General features: G+C 38.7%; 1 protein-coding gene and 1 long non-coding RNA gene across 2 annotated transcripts in view; one reads left to right on the forward strand and one right to left on the reverse strand.

Moving 5' to 3' along the window:
- LOC132159554 (uncharacterized) overlaps positions 1–14,651 on the forward strand; it is a 1,375,546-nt gene that overhangs the window by 312,863 nt on the left and 1,048,032 nt on the right. The window lies entirely within an intron of this gene.
- The window catches only part of LOC132159593 (uncharacterized), a 200,473-nt gene that overhangs the window by 140,161 nt on the left and 45,661 nt on the right, over positions 1–14,651 (reverse strand). The gene's annotated exons all lie outside the window — the stretch shown is intronic.

Genomic DNA, 14,651 nt, shown 5'->3' on the forward strand with positions numbered 1-14,651 from the left:
TTAGTAAACTGATTTCCTGTTTAATAATAAAAAGTTTCTTTTTTCCGTATTTTTCTTAACTCCTTTTTAATATTTGAATAAAATTGTATTCATTAAAAGGCATGTCTAATTAATTGAAATCATGAAACCTATACATTTCCACATCAATTTATTAAAAGTTTAACAAGAATTGCATGTTTAGGACCCTATGAAATGTTCTATTTTTTTCTCACCATATTATTTAGATTTTTTTATTGTTACCAAATTATGTGTTTTAGCATGTCTAACTATTTGAATGCATACAATGTTTTCTTAAAGTAGCCTTATTAATTTTTCCTCCTTCGGAAATTCTGTGTTTTTACATATTTCTGGATATCAAATGAAGGCATAAAACATTATTTTAATCATTTATCATCATCTATCATATCAAAGCAAACTTTATTTTTTGGCAAACAAAAGGGATTTACTATCACAATTAAAACATGGAAGAAATGTTGTGTGATTATTACTTAAAAATAATGTTTGTTTCATTTTAGTAGTAGTGGGAGGAGGCTATGTACATTCTACTAAAAATAGTAATAGGTGCATTGTCGTTATTTCAAACCAAAGACTTTTATTTTGGCGGGTTGATGAGAATACCTTTACAGTTCTGTGTATGTGATATGATGCTAGTTTTACTCAAATGGTAAAATACTCATGAAGTGACTCCCAGAGCAGTTCTGGAGATTATGTTCATGTATTTAGATCCTCATTTAGTGAGATGGCAGACGCTGAAATCACTGTGAGCGTCATGCGCTTTAGTGTGTGTGTAAACTGCATGTCTGCGCAATTCATTAACAGAGACAGGCAGAACATGCAGGATTCATATTTGAAACGACTTTTGGGGCTTTATATTTTTTCAGATACAAGTCCATATCATGATTTGATTTAAGTGTAATGACCTAATTTTGGTTAATTAATTCAAAATTTTACAAATTCCATGGATTTTGGATATCATCATGTTCTGGCGAGACCATTCAGATCTCGCAAGATCTCATGCCATGAGATCTCATCACACCCCTAAAAATACATGTAATATTTGTATTTAGTTCATGCATTTTACTGTATTATACTGTATGTATTCAATGTAATGTGACTTGTTTTCCTTGTAGGCTGAATGATTGTGACTTAACAGACAGAAGCTGTGCAGCTCTGGCTACAGTTCTTGGATCAGACTCCAATCTGAAAGAGCTCAACATGAACAATAATAATCTGCAGGACCCAGGAGTGAAGCTGCTCTGCACTGGACTAGAGAATATAAAGTGTGACCTGGAGATACTTAGGTAAATTTTGTGATGACCAACAAAAAACTGATCTCAACCAAACCTAAAGATTATGATTTTGTTTTGCATATTTTAATAGACAAATAATGAATTTCACAGTTTACTATCTCTCTTGTTAAAAAAAACAATATGGGCATTATGCAAAATGATTAATTTAAATCTCCTTTTGTTTGACTAATAATGTCTAACTTTCATTATCAAGGTGTACCAAAAGCAAAATTTCTTAATATACACTAAAGCAACTAGGTAATATTTAGCATTGCTACCATCTAAATCACACACACACACACACACACACACACACACACACACACACACACACACACACACACATATAGATAGATATAGATATAGATATACCATTTTGATATAGACTCTTCCAAGTTAACAAATTATAGACATTCTTCCAGCAAAAAAATTATGTTCCTGGTAATTCCACACCATAAATGTGGATTTTAATTAGGCCATTCTAAAACTTAAATTTTGTTTTTCAACTATTCTGATGTAGAGTTACTTGTATGTAGTGGACCATTCAGATGAAAGACTTTCGCACCTTTCACAACCATCAAGCCAATGGTTCTGTCACCTCACGTTGTCAGCATTGGACCAAAAAACTGTGCTAAAACACACTGCACAGACTACAGCCGATGGCAAACTAACACTTACATTCTGTGCATGTGTGAGATGAATTAACTGTCTATATCAGCAGCTATCAATATTATTTATTTGTCACTCAAAAGGAACAAAGATATACAAGATAAACACAGATATACAAAACATAAACAAAGCAGCGCTTGCTTACCATTTTGAATGTCAGTGTTGACAATTTTGATCAAGATTAAGCGGCTCATGTTGTTATGAAAACATTCGCTTATTAGAATGATTGGGAAAGATAACGTAACATTTAAACAGCTTCTATCTGTACTGCCTTCATTTACGTGCTTGTTTTCATCACTTTCGCATTAATTCTCAGGCACTGACTCGTTCACTAAACTGAACATCCAATCAGAGCTCTCATTTTCGCCATTGGTCCCGACGGCCCCGAGGCCGATTCAACATTTTGAATCGTGCAAACGTGCTGCCATCGTGAGCCCAAAAAAACGATGAGTGGAACACACCAAACAAACAAACACGATCGTCACTCTCTGTTGGCCCCACGTTGGCCAATGGCCGATCTAAAGCACAAAACATATAAGGTGCAGTTTCTTTTTTTGGGGGTGAGGGGGTGTAGTCGTGACCTATTGGATAGAGAGTTGGACTTTTAACCCAAAGGTTGTGGGCTCGAGTATCAGGTTCAGCAGGAAATGTCGGTGGGGGGAGTGAAAAACCATAACTCTCTGCACCTTCAATACCACGACTGAGGTGAGACCCTTGAGCAAGGCACCGAACCCCCTACTGCTCCCTAGGCATTGCAGCAATATGGCTGCCCACTGCTCCATGAGTGTGTTCACTGCTGTGTGTGTGCGGTTGGATGGTTTAAATGCTGAGCACAAATTCCAAGTAAGTGACACCATATTTGGCCAAACGTCACTTCACTTTCTTCTTTCTGCATTCTCAGTTTCCCTGAATATCTTGCTGAAACAAGTCACTAAAATTAATGAAAATGACATGAGAAATACAGTATATCTAAAGAAAGCTTGAAGTGTCTATTATTAAATGAAGTAAGTCATGCTGAAAACAAATATTCTCTGATAAAATAATCTGTATGAAACCAACGCGAGGTACAGTCTTTTCCGTCTGAGCTCAGATATAATGTGATCACGCCCATGCACATTACGGGCTGTAAGATAATCATCCAAGAAAAACCATGATTCAGATGCGCAAATATGTAAATGTCCACATCACCTTCGTATACAAAGAAAAAATTAAGTTCATCTTGTCTACTTTATGTTTTTGGAAGAAGAAACCCTGTGAGGAATAAAACCCTGTTCACACTACAAGCGACAAAGGCCCAATCCCAATTCTACCCCTTAGTACTTTTTGAAGGGGTAGGGGTATCTTGATTCTCTTTTGGTTGGAGGGGTAGGGGAAGGGGAAGGGCCAGATAGCCCTTCAAACGAAGATTTTTCGGGACCACACTTCAAACGAAGGGGTATGAATTATCTCTGCAAGATGGCCGCTACAGCGAACAAAAAGACACATAAATGTAAGATTTTTTGGCATAAATAAAAATTTTAACGAAAAGTTATCATTTGTTTTATGTTACATTCAATTGTGAATTCATGTTAACGGTCGTGTTACTCAAGTAAATGTTTGCAAAAAATATTATTTTTTTAATATTAATATTAAAATATTTGCTAACATCATATTATATTTACATTTATTCATTTAGCAGACGCTTTTATCTAAAGCGACTTACAGATGAGGACAGGTGAAGCAATCAAAAACAACAAAAAGAGCAATGATATATAAGTGCTATAACAAGTCTCAGTTAGGTTAACACAGTACACGTAGAATGGGATTTTAAATAATATAATAAAAAAAAGAAAACAGATAGAATAAAAAAAGAATAGAGCAAGCTAATGTTAGAGATCTTTACACACACACACACACACACACACACACATACAATTGCATAATAAATGAAAAGAAAATAGAATACAAAAAGATTAGAAAGGTAGTTAGATTTTTTTTAAAGAATAGAATTAGAATAGTGAGTGTTAAAGTTAGAGGGTCAAATAAAGATGGAAGAGATGTGTTTTAAGCCGATTCTTATACCTGGTTCAGATTACACGATTTTTTCGTCTTATGCGATAGTCACTGTGTCAGATTACACGATTTTGACTCCTAAAATATTGTCGTGTCGTGGACAAGAACCATGTCAGACTACACGTTTCTTCCAGACCAGTCATCACGTGCCATCTTTGAAGACGCGCGTGAAGGCGAAACTAGTAGCGCCTGACTTCCGGAAACGAACGTAAACAAACAATGGATGAATCGGCGATTTTCGTATTGGCTGTCTTGTGTTCAGAAAAAGATAAAAAAAAGAAAGAAAAACCGACAATGGACACGTTCCTGGATTGCACGAAGAGGACAGTATGGACTGTCAATCCTTCAAAGAGAACTTGAGGTAAAATATATATATATTTTTTTTTATAACGTTAGGCCTATATTTGTACTTTTAGCCAGTAGTAAAAGTAATATAAATGTTGCTAGCTTGCCACAACGATAAGATATTTCAAAAACAGACTACAATTAAAACAATTATTTGTTCATCAGTTTAATTAAATACTTCTAATGTTCAGAAGTAACGTTAACCATTATTGTTATGCAGTCACATGGGTAATTGAGCCTTTAACAATAAAAAAAAAAATCAGTTTAATGCCTTTGATCGTTTCATAACACCATGCCATTCTCTATAGACTTACTTTCAATTATAAAAATTGCAATACCATTTCCATGGCATATATATATATATATTTTTTTTTTATTGTTTTGAAGTTTTGCATTATGTGTGAAGGTTTTATAAGTTAAACATTGCTATGGGCTAAAACCCTGAAAAAAAAGCCTGACTTTTTTTTGTTGTTGTTTTTTACACTGTGACAGGAAGGGTTTTCGTGATCTGCTTAGGATGGATGTGGAGGATTTCAGCTACTTGCTTGGCAAAGTTACACCATTTATCCAAAGAAGGGACACAAAACTGAGAAGAGCAATCAGTGCAAGAATAAGGCTGTCAATTACCCTACGATTCCTTGCTACCGGTAAAAAGTACATTTAAAAAAAATTATATGACCCTGGTTTCACTGACAAAATTTAATCTAGTCCGGTAGTCCCAGACTAAAATGCCAGTTTGAGCTGTTTAAACTAAAAGTAATTTGCACTGACTTATCTTAAAATATGTCAGTGACATTTTTTAAGATAAAGATAATGTTTTTAAGGAAAGTTTATAAAAGCTACTTAAATGCTCCATCTCATTTAATGCCTAATTTGTGCTTAATCTTGCTGTGTCTGTAAATCCAGGCCATGATACATTATAAACCTTATACATGCTTCCTTCCACAGGAGAGACGTTTAGATCTCTTAGCTTCCAGTACCGGATCGGCCGTAGTACTATCAGTGAGATAGTAATGGAGACTTGTCAAGCCTTGTATGGCGTCTTAAAGGAGGATCATTTAAAGGTAAGTCATTTGATGTAAATAACAGATGTACATTTCAAGACAGTTGGTTTACACAAAGAGAAGCCTTTACTGAATAATTCCCAAAACGAAGCGTTTTAACCAGAGTTATGGATATGTTTTTGATATATATTATAAGTGGACTTTTTTATTAAGTATAACCTCTGTAAAAATGAGAGAACATTACATGTATTAATTATATATGGTGTTTATTTTTTTTCAGACTCCTACAACAGAGGCAGAGTGGAGAGAGGTGGCTATGGGATTTGAAACTAAATGGCAGTTTCCTGATTGCTTAGGAGCTATAGATGGAAAGCACATCTATATCCAACCACCTACAAACTCTGGAAGTACATATCACAACTACAAGTCTAGATTTTCAGTTGTACTCATGGCAGTAGTCGACGCAGATTACACATTTATTTATGCCAATGTTGGCGTACAAGGAAGAGTGTCAGATGGAGGAATATTTGGCCAGTCAGACCTCCGAGTTGCCATGGACAGACATCTGCTAAGTGTCCCACCCCCAGAGCCACTACCAGGGAGCAACATATCTTCACCCTATGCATTTGTTGGTGATGAAGCTTTCCCTCTCCGAATCGATCTGATGAAGCCATACCCCTTTCGAAAATCTGACTCCCCTCTGTGGAAGCAAGCAGTGCACGGAATGCCACGACCGTCACCAAAAATCAGAGAGACAGTTTAAAAGCATATTTTCATTCACCAGCTGGATCTGTTTCCTGGCAGGAAAATATGATTTAAACATGGACACCAACTGATTAAATCTTTTCATATTAACCATTTTGTGATTAAAATGTGAATGTGACTGCCATTAATTACTCTCCCTCATGTTGTTCCAAACTTAATATTTTTGAATATCTTAATTTGTGTTCCAAAGATGACAAAGGGGCTTGTGGGTCTGGAACGACATGAGGGTGAGTAATTAATGACAGAATCACATTTTTGGGTGAACTAACCCTTAACATTTTACTAAAGTTTTCAACCTTTGTTTTGGTTGTATATTATACTAATATTTACATAACACTAACCCTTTAAAGGCTTAATTATATGTGTCATTAAACATTTTTGAATTTGTAATGGTTAAAATTAATATGAAATACGTTCAAAAAAATACACAAGATGTATTTTCTTTAGTAAATTTTTTTATTGAAATCAAATAAGACTTGTCTGGACTCATTTTAAACGTCTTACATTTTTAACAAAGGGACAATTACTCACAAAAATGAATCCTTTTAAAATGTGCAAATATTACAGAACAGATTAAACATTAACCACTTTCAAAGTGTCACAAAAAAAAAAGAAAAAAAAAAGCTTTTAAGATACAATGTGACTGCACCATCACTTACTTACCATTCAATACTTACACCCCATTTATGTCCTGGTCATATGGCTCTTCTACTGCCCTGAGATAGCTCACTGGAGGTGTTACAGGGGGTACATGACTGGGTGCATTTTGGTAGGGTTGGTTAAAATTGGTGTGTCCCTGCCAAGTTGTTTGGGGGCGTAACACTCGCTGGGTGTCTGGGTGTAAAGCTAATCTGGCCTCATTTTCATGCGCATCATACAACATCATAAGGATGTTGCGACGCAGTCTCATTTTGGTCAGTGGGTCTTTAATCAGCTTAATCTCAGTCACTACCTGTTTGGCAAATGTTTGATCAACATCCTTTCCAGCATCTACCAGTGTTTCAGATAATTTTTTTAAAATAGTTACTTTCTCCATTTCAACTTCATCAAATGATTTTTCCCGTAACTTTTGTTTGGGCTTATGTGCTTTTTCAGGATTAGTGATTGAAACCTGATGATGCTGGTAGGATGATGAGGCTTCAAGTGAGGTTTGTGAAGTTGATGGTCCAGATGTGAGGTGGGAGGTGGATGACTCAGACACATCCTCCTCTGTCTCCTGATCTTCACCACCCTCATCTGTGATGCTCTGTTCCAAGTCATCCAACTATGATGCATTTTTTTTTACATTTTTAAAAAAAAATATCAGGCATAATAAGTAATGGCACAATACATGTTTGTATAGAAAGCTCACAAATTGTATGTCAAAGTTGGAAAGTACTGTAACAACCTTTAGCCAAAACTTACATTCAGTGTAGACTGAGACATACGTTGGACAACAAAAGGTTGTAGAAACTGGAGATTTTTAAAAATCCACTTCTGTCTGGAAGTTAATTCTTTGTCACCGCTGCCACTTGGTTTTAACCGGAGGACTTTCCCATACTGTGTTCGGAGGGAAGCAGCTTTTATTTGGACCTCACCGGCTGTAGGAAAGAAATCAGATTACTAATCTAGCACATGTAAAATCTAGTCTATGTACATGCATACACACACACACTTAAACTCACTCACATAATACACATACATAAACTCACTCACACACACACACACACACACTCACTCTCGCTCGCTCATTCACACACACACACACACACACACACTCTCGCTCGCTCATTCACACACACACACACACTCTCGCTCACTCATTCACACACACACTCGCTCATTCACACACACTCGCTCACTCATTCACACACGCTCGCTCGCTCGCTCATTAACACACACTCTCGCTCGCTCGCTCACACACACACACAAACACTCTCACTCACTCATTCACACACACACTCGCTCATTCACACACACTGTCGCTCGCTCGCTCATTCACACACACACTCGCTCATTCACACACACTGTCGCTCGCTCGCTCATTCACACACACTGTCGCTCATTCACACACACTCGCTCATTCACACACACTCTCGCTCATTCACACACACTCGCGCATTCTCACTCGTAACACACATACATAATCACACTCACACAAACAAGTTTCTCTATAGCAAAGTACAATTTAATGAATGATTAGTTAGCTTAATGCTAATTCCAGTCAGTTACTCACCGGGTTGCTGAAGTACTTCTGCTATTTTTCGCCAGCATTTTTCTTTTTTAATTCTGTCATGGTAATCTCTCGATGAAACATCATACACGCAGGAGTACTGTTGCCACAGCTCCACGAACCTTTCCTCCATTTCATAATTCCACTTAGCAACACCATCGTCTCTATTTCGTTTCGGCATTTTTGAAAGCTGTGAATGGAAATGCGTCTGTGCTCCTATTGGTCAATGTCACACGTGATAGAACCCATCGTGGAGGACCGAAAAAAAATTAAACATGCTAGTCTTTTTGTCGTGGTGTCGTGAAGCATCGCAGACGCAACGTAGGCTGTCGCCCGCTATGACACACTATACGATATGAAACGATCGAATCTTGCGTCCCGACGCCCGTTGTCGTATACGAATTCCCACGACACTCTAAGTCAAACGGATCGTGGCAAAATCGGGCTAAAATCGTGTAATCTGAACCAGGCATTAAAGATGGCTAAGGACTCAGCTGCTCGTATTGAGTTGGGGAGGTCATTCCACCAGGAGGGAACATTTAATTTAAAAGTCTGTAAAAGTGACTTTGTGCTTCTTTGGGATGGCACAATCAAGCGACGTTCACTTGCAGGACGCAAGCTTCTAGAGGGCACATAAGTCTGACAGAACAAGAGATTGAACAAGGAGTTGTGCAGCATGTTCTGAAAGAAAGGGCTTGATCTTCTTGATGTTGAATAAAGCAAATCTGCAGGATCGGACAGTTTTAGCAATGTGGTCTGAGAAAGCCATCTGATCATCAATCATAACTCCAAGGCTTCTAGCTGTTTTTGAAGGAGTTATGGTTGATGTGCCTAACTTGATGGTGAAATTGTGATGAAACAATGGGTTTGCTGGAATCACAAGCAGTTCTGTCTTGGCAAGGTTGAGTTGAAGGTGATGGTCCATCATCCAGGAAGAAATGTCTGTTAGACAAGCTGAGATGCGAATAACAACCGTCGGATCATCAGGATTGAATGAGAGGTAGAGTTGAGTGTCATCAGCATAGCAGTGGTATGAAAAGCCATGTTTCTGAATGACAGAACCTAATGATGCCATGTAGACAGAGAAGATAAGTGGTCCAAGAACTGAGCCCTGAGGCACCCCAGTAGTTAGATGTTGTGACTTGGACACCTCACCTCTCCAAGATACTTTGAAGGACCTATCTGATAGGTAAGACTCAAACCATTGAAGTGTGGTTCCTGAGATGCCTTTTGCCAGTAGGGTTGATAGGAGGATCTGGTGGTTAACCGTGTCAAAAGCAGCGGACAGATCATATCATTACAGACTGCATGATAGTGCCACAGCATATAACTGCCGTATACTAATCCCCTAATTAGAAATCGCTAAACCATTTTCTCAAATATTGCCTATTCAAGAGAGAGAGAGAGAGAGAGAGAGACATGGAAGTTGCATGCATTCGCGTCTGTGAGTTTAAATCTTTGGAGTGAGTTTACTTCAAAACAGTGATTGTATCCTCTCGTCAATGAAAAATATAATGTAGCGATTCAGTATTTAAACTATATTTAATAAAAGTTGTGGGGCAGCGTTGACAAGTTTATTTTCTCCTGGATGTGTGTGCGTGATTTCCAATATGTGTGTCATTAATACAGAACGATAATTAAAGGCTCTAATGCACACCAGCACACCAGTATATGGATGTATTGTAAGAGCTAGACGACGAATGATGACATTTGAAGGCATAGTAGAGGTGTCCCAATAATCCTTAGGGGAATATTTTCTCCCCTACCCCTTAATACTCTGTTTCAAGGGACAAGGGGAAGGGGTAGGTGGAGGGGTAGGGGAAGGGAAAGGGGTATAAAATAGAATTGGGATTGGGCCAAAGTAACACGATCTCATTCATTTCAATAGAGAGCTGGCGATTTCCAGCAACAACAGGGGCAGTGGCTATTGGTGACCGGATGGGGCATGTCCAGTGATTCGACAAAGTTGAGAATTCTTTAACTTTATGTTACGTCCCTAGGATGTATGTTTTTTTTATTAATTGTTAAGGTATGTTTTCCCCACCCTTTGGGGTGTGGTTATGAATCCTGCGTGTTTTATCTCACTCTCTACCGCTCTCTGACTGATAGGCAGTTAAAATTGCCCACAGGTGGTACTCATCCGAGTGTGTGCTGCAGACGGTGCTGCTACAAAAGAGCAGAGGGAACACTGCTTGGGAGAGGCTCACTTCTCCCCTGCCTCGGACCTGCATTGTGTTCCTTGTTGATGGTGTAAGGTTAAAATAGTTGTTAAGTGATCAGAACTGAAAGTGAATTGTATTCCTGTGCACAACTGGTGTGTTGAAGCCACAGAGTGTAGCACATTTATTTTTTATTTTTGTTAAGGTATTAAGAGGTAGTGATGGCAAAATCGAGGCCTCGTGAACCAATGAAACAGTTGAACCAAATGTGCCATATTGTTTCGAGGCTTCGAATCAATCCGACACCCGTCTCAACGGTGACACCTAGTGGTCACTTGCAGGTGTTGATCTGAAACAACCTTGACTAGCCATTAAAAAAATGTGTTGTTTTTTTATTATTATAATGTTCTAATATGTGAAGCTTGTAACCTATAGGCTCCTCACTGTGCATAATGTTATTTTGGTCATGAAAAATTAATATTAATAAAAGAAATCAAGCCACAATGTCTCACTTTTTTAGAGATTTTTATTCAAAAATATTAATTTATCTGCTGTGGAAGGACTTAGCCTACTTCTTTTTTTCCAGATAATATCTCCAGCCTTTGAAAAAATACTCTCACAAGGGACACTTGTTGCTGGCATACAAAGATATTTTTTTGCAAGCACATACAAATGAGGAAAGATTACTGCTCTCTCTTTCCAGTAAGTTAGTGGATCATGAGTTCTGGGCAAATACGCATCGTTGATGTATTTTTTCACTTCCACTGTGGCATCAGCTGTAGCATTGTGTATCATCTTGGTTTGATGGATGCGAGTATCAAAAAGTTCCCATAAACTGTCCTGTGTTTCTACTGGTGTTGATGTTGATGGTGATGGTGATGATGATGATGATGATGGGTGTGATGTTGACATTTCTGGGTCTGAATAAAAATGAAAACAGCAATTAGTAACAAATCCTAAACTGACGGCATATATGAAGGATATATTATATTACATGATTCAGATTACATAACATAACACAGACTGAAACTGCTCACCAGGATTTGTGTTTGAACGCATCAGTGAAGCACACTCCAGTGTGATATGCTTTTCAGCTTCCTGGGCTTTGGCAGCATTTCCAAATGCCACATTTTTGAACCTTGGGTCCAGCAGTGTAGCCAGTGCCAAGGCTCTAAAACTCTCATAACCTCCACATCTGGAGTGCAGACCTTCTTGCAGATGTGAGCCTATGAGCCAAAACAGGAGAAACACATATTTATAATAATGACAATAATATGACAGTTATGGCCAATCACATGGGTAGTATGGTCATTGTGGCCTACCTAATTGAACAGTTGATTCCTGCGTTGCATTTCCTTTTTTCTGTGCAAGCTTGTGCTGCAACATCCTGTACAGTGGTATAAGCTTTGAAGCAGACACTCTCTTTTCCTCTGACATCTCTGTTGTTGCGAGTTTGAATGGTTGCAGTATTGACAATGATTGTTCAATAATGTCATAATCAATACTTGTCAGGGGAGCAGTATCATTGTTTAAGTTGGAAAGTGCAGCAGCCACTGGTTCACGTTGGTCATACAAGCGCTATAGCATGTCAAATGTGCTGTTCCATCTCGTGTCAACCTCCTGTATCAGTTTCAGAGTTGGTCTTCCCATCAAGCTCTGCATCTCCACAAGCTTGTCCTTTGCTTTGCAGCTGGATCTGAACAACCCCACTATCTTTCTGGCCTTCTGGCGTATTTCATTTGATGACTGGGGTTTGATCTAGTGCCTTTTTCACAATCAAATTTAAAGTATGAGCAAAACATGGGACATGGCGAAGGTGGAGTAGCTGGGCACTTAGGATCATGTTAGATGCATTGTCGGTCACCATGCACTGAACTTTGGAGGTTATTCCCCACTCAGCCATTAGCAAGGCTTTAGCCTCCATGAGATGCTGGGCTGTGTGGGTTTGGTAAAACCTCCTTACACCCAGTACAACAGTTGCCATTTTTGCCTCTGGTGTTATGTAATGGCAAGTCACACCAAGATATCCATCCATATTAATGGAGGACCACATGTCAGCTGTAAGGCTAACAAATTCGGCCTTTTGTGGGTCCTCCATTGTCTTCTCCTTGGCTTTGTTGTACTTTTCGCTGACCATTATTTTAAGCACCTTCCGGGATGGGAGGACATAGCTTGGATCAAGCTTGTTCACAAATGCCCTGAATCCCTCATAGTCCACAATGGTGAAGGGCTGCAGATCCTTCACCACCATGTTTATAAGAGCCTCATCCAATTCCCTCTGTCTGACTTTTAAAAGAGAAGACAAAACATACTTTTAGACAAATACATTGGAAAAATACAGCTTCAATTAGTGCACATCTATTAAAAGTATAGCCTACTGGTTCATTATTTGGAAACCTTCCAGTGTTTATAATCAGTGCTTTATATAACTTATAAACTTTATAAACAGTGTCCCAAAAGGTTGTAATTATATTTCAATTATAATTATATCCCAAACAATGCATACCTTGCTTAGATGGCCCAGCAGTGTCAGTAGCAGGCCTAGGTACAGGGGGAATGCCATCCTCTGCACCCTGCAAAATGGCAGGATGAGTGCTCCTCAAATGGCACATCATGGATGATGTATTGTTGCAGTAGGCTAGCTGCCGATCACAATACACACATCTCACTTTATTTGGGGTTTCTAAATGGGAATGCTCCCACACCACAGATGTACGGCATCTAATGTAAGTCTAAGATGTAAGTCTAAATTGCCTATAACTAATCAAATCGCACTATGTCACTATATCACCAAAAATCCGCTATCTCAAAGTCAAACTCCTCTCACAAAAACCCACGAGGTCAAAATGCGTTTATTTCACTTTTATACAGATGTGCGATTGTGTGGTCTGTTCCCGACCGTTCCAATCAAACGCTGATTCGGCGGGCCACACCTGATGAAACAATTAGTGAAACACTTCGAGGCTTCGTTTGGTCATAGTCACGTGACATGGGTGTTTCGAATCACGCTTCGGATCAGTGTTTCGACACATCTGCGCTTCGGGATCTCGCAAAGCTTCGGAACGACTGTTTCGCTTCAGCCATCCTTATTAAGAGGTATTGTAACTCACTTTATTTGATTTATGGTTAGTATTGGAAGCTGTAGGGAGAGGGTGCCATTTTATTTTGTACTCATGTTTACCCCTGTTTTTGGTTAATGAGGAAGTTGAGGAAAGCTTTTGTTGTTAATTTCTTTTCTTTTACTTTGATAAATTATTTAGTACTCCTCCTGATAGTCAGCTGCTGTTTTGTTTGTTGTTTTGGCCAGGCCCTCTCCTGAAGACATTTTATTGCTTCCCTTTATAAATAAATTACTTAAATGGTCAAACTAAGTGGTGGTTGCATTTTCTGGAGCAGAGGACTGAGGTGATTCCTCCACATTTTTCTTGAATTTGTTCGTTTATAAGTTTAAGTTAACCTGTTACTCCCACTCCCAACCCTAGACTGGGAAAGGGGATCGTAACAAGTGGGGGCTCGTCCGCTCGTCTTTTAATTGTCTAATGGTAAGTGCTCTTTCTCTCAAATTGTTTGACTGTTTTCGACTGTAGGTGGGGAGGAAAGTGTTGCAGGCATCGGCATAATGGACTTTGACTATACTGAGTTTACTCTTTGTCCTACAACAGAGGCATTTAATCGTTGTACGAAATATCTTATTTTGGTGGTGGAGTTCTTCCATATTGACATTTGAAAAGATGTTACAAAGCAAGTGTTTAAGGATGACCTGTTTGGGAAATTGGTAGATGCTGGTATTTTGCCAGAGGAGTCTGAAGGTGGTGTTGTGGTTCAGTCTGAAGAGGTAGTGGAAACCACAGCTGAAAATGTGAATCTAAACTCTGTGGTGTCTCATGACCCTAGGGTTGCCTTAAAGTTAAAGGAAATGGAGCTTTTGATTAAAAAAACAGGAATGTAAGGCAGAAATGATTAGGCTTCATGTAGTAGAGACTCAGGCTGACCGAGACATCCAAATACGTAAATTGGATCTTTAAGCAAAGCGATTAGCTCATAAGCCAGTTCCATCCCCACGTACTAGGCCTCCATCAGACTCATTACCTTTAAAATCTTCTGCCAGTACAGTGCAAATGAAGAGCGACTTTCGGGAGCAACAGCCAATTTGGAA

Source organism: Carassius carassius, chromosome 16, assembly GCF_963082965.1.
Source record: "Carassius carassius chromosome 16, fCarCar2.1, whole genome shotgun sequence".
NCBI classification, from domain to species: Eukaryota; Metazoa; Chordata; class Actinopteri; order Cypriniformes; family Cyprinidae; genus Carassius; species Carassius carassius.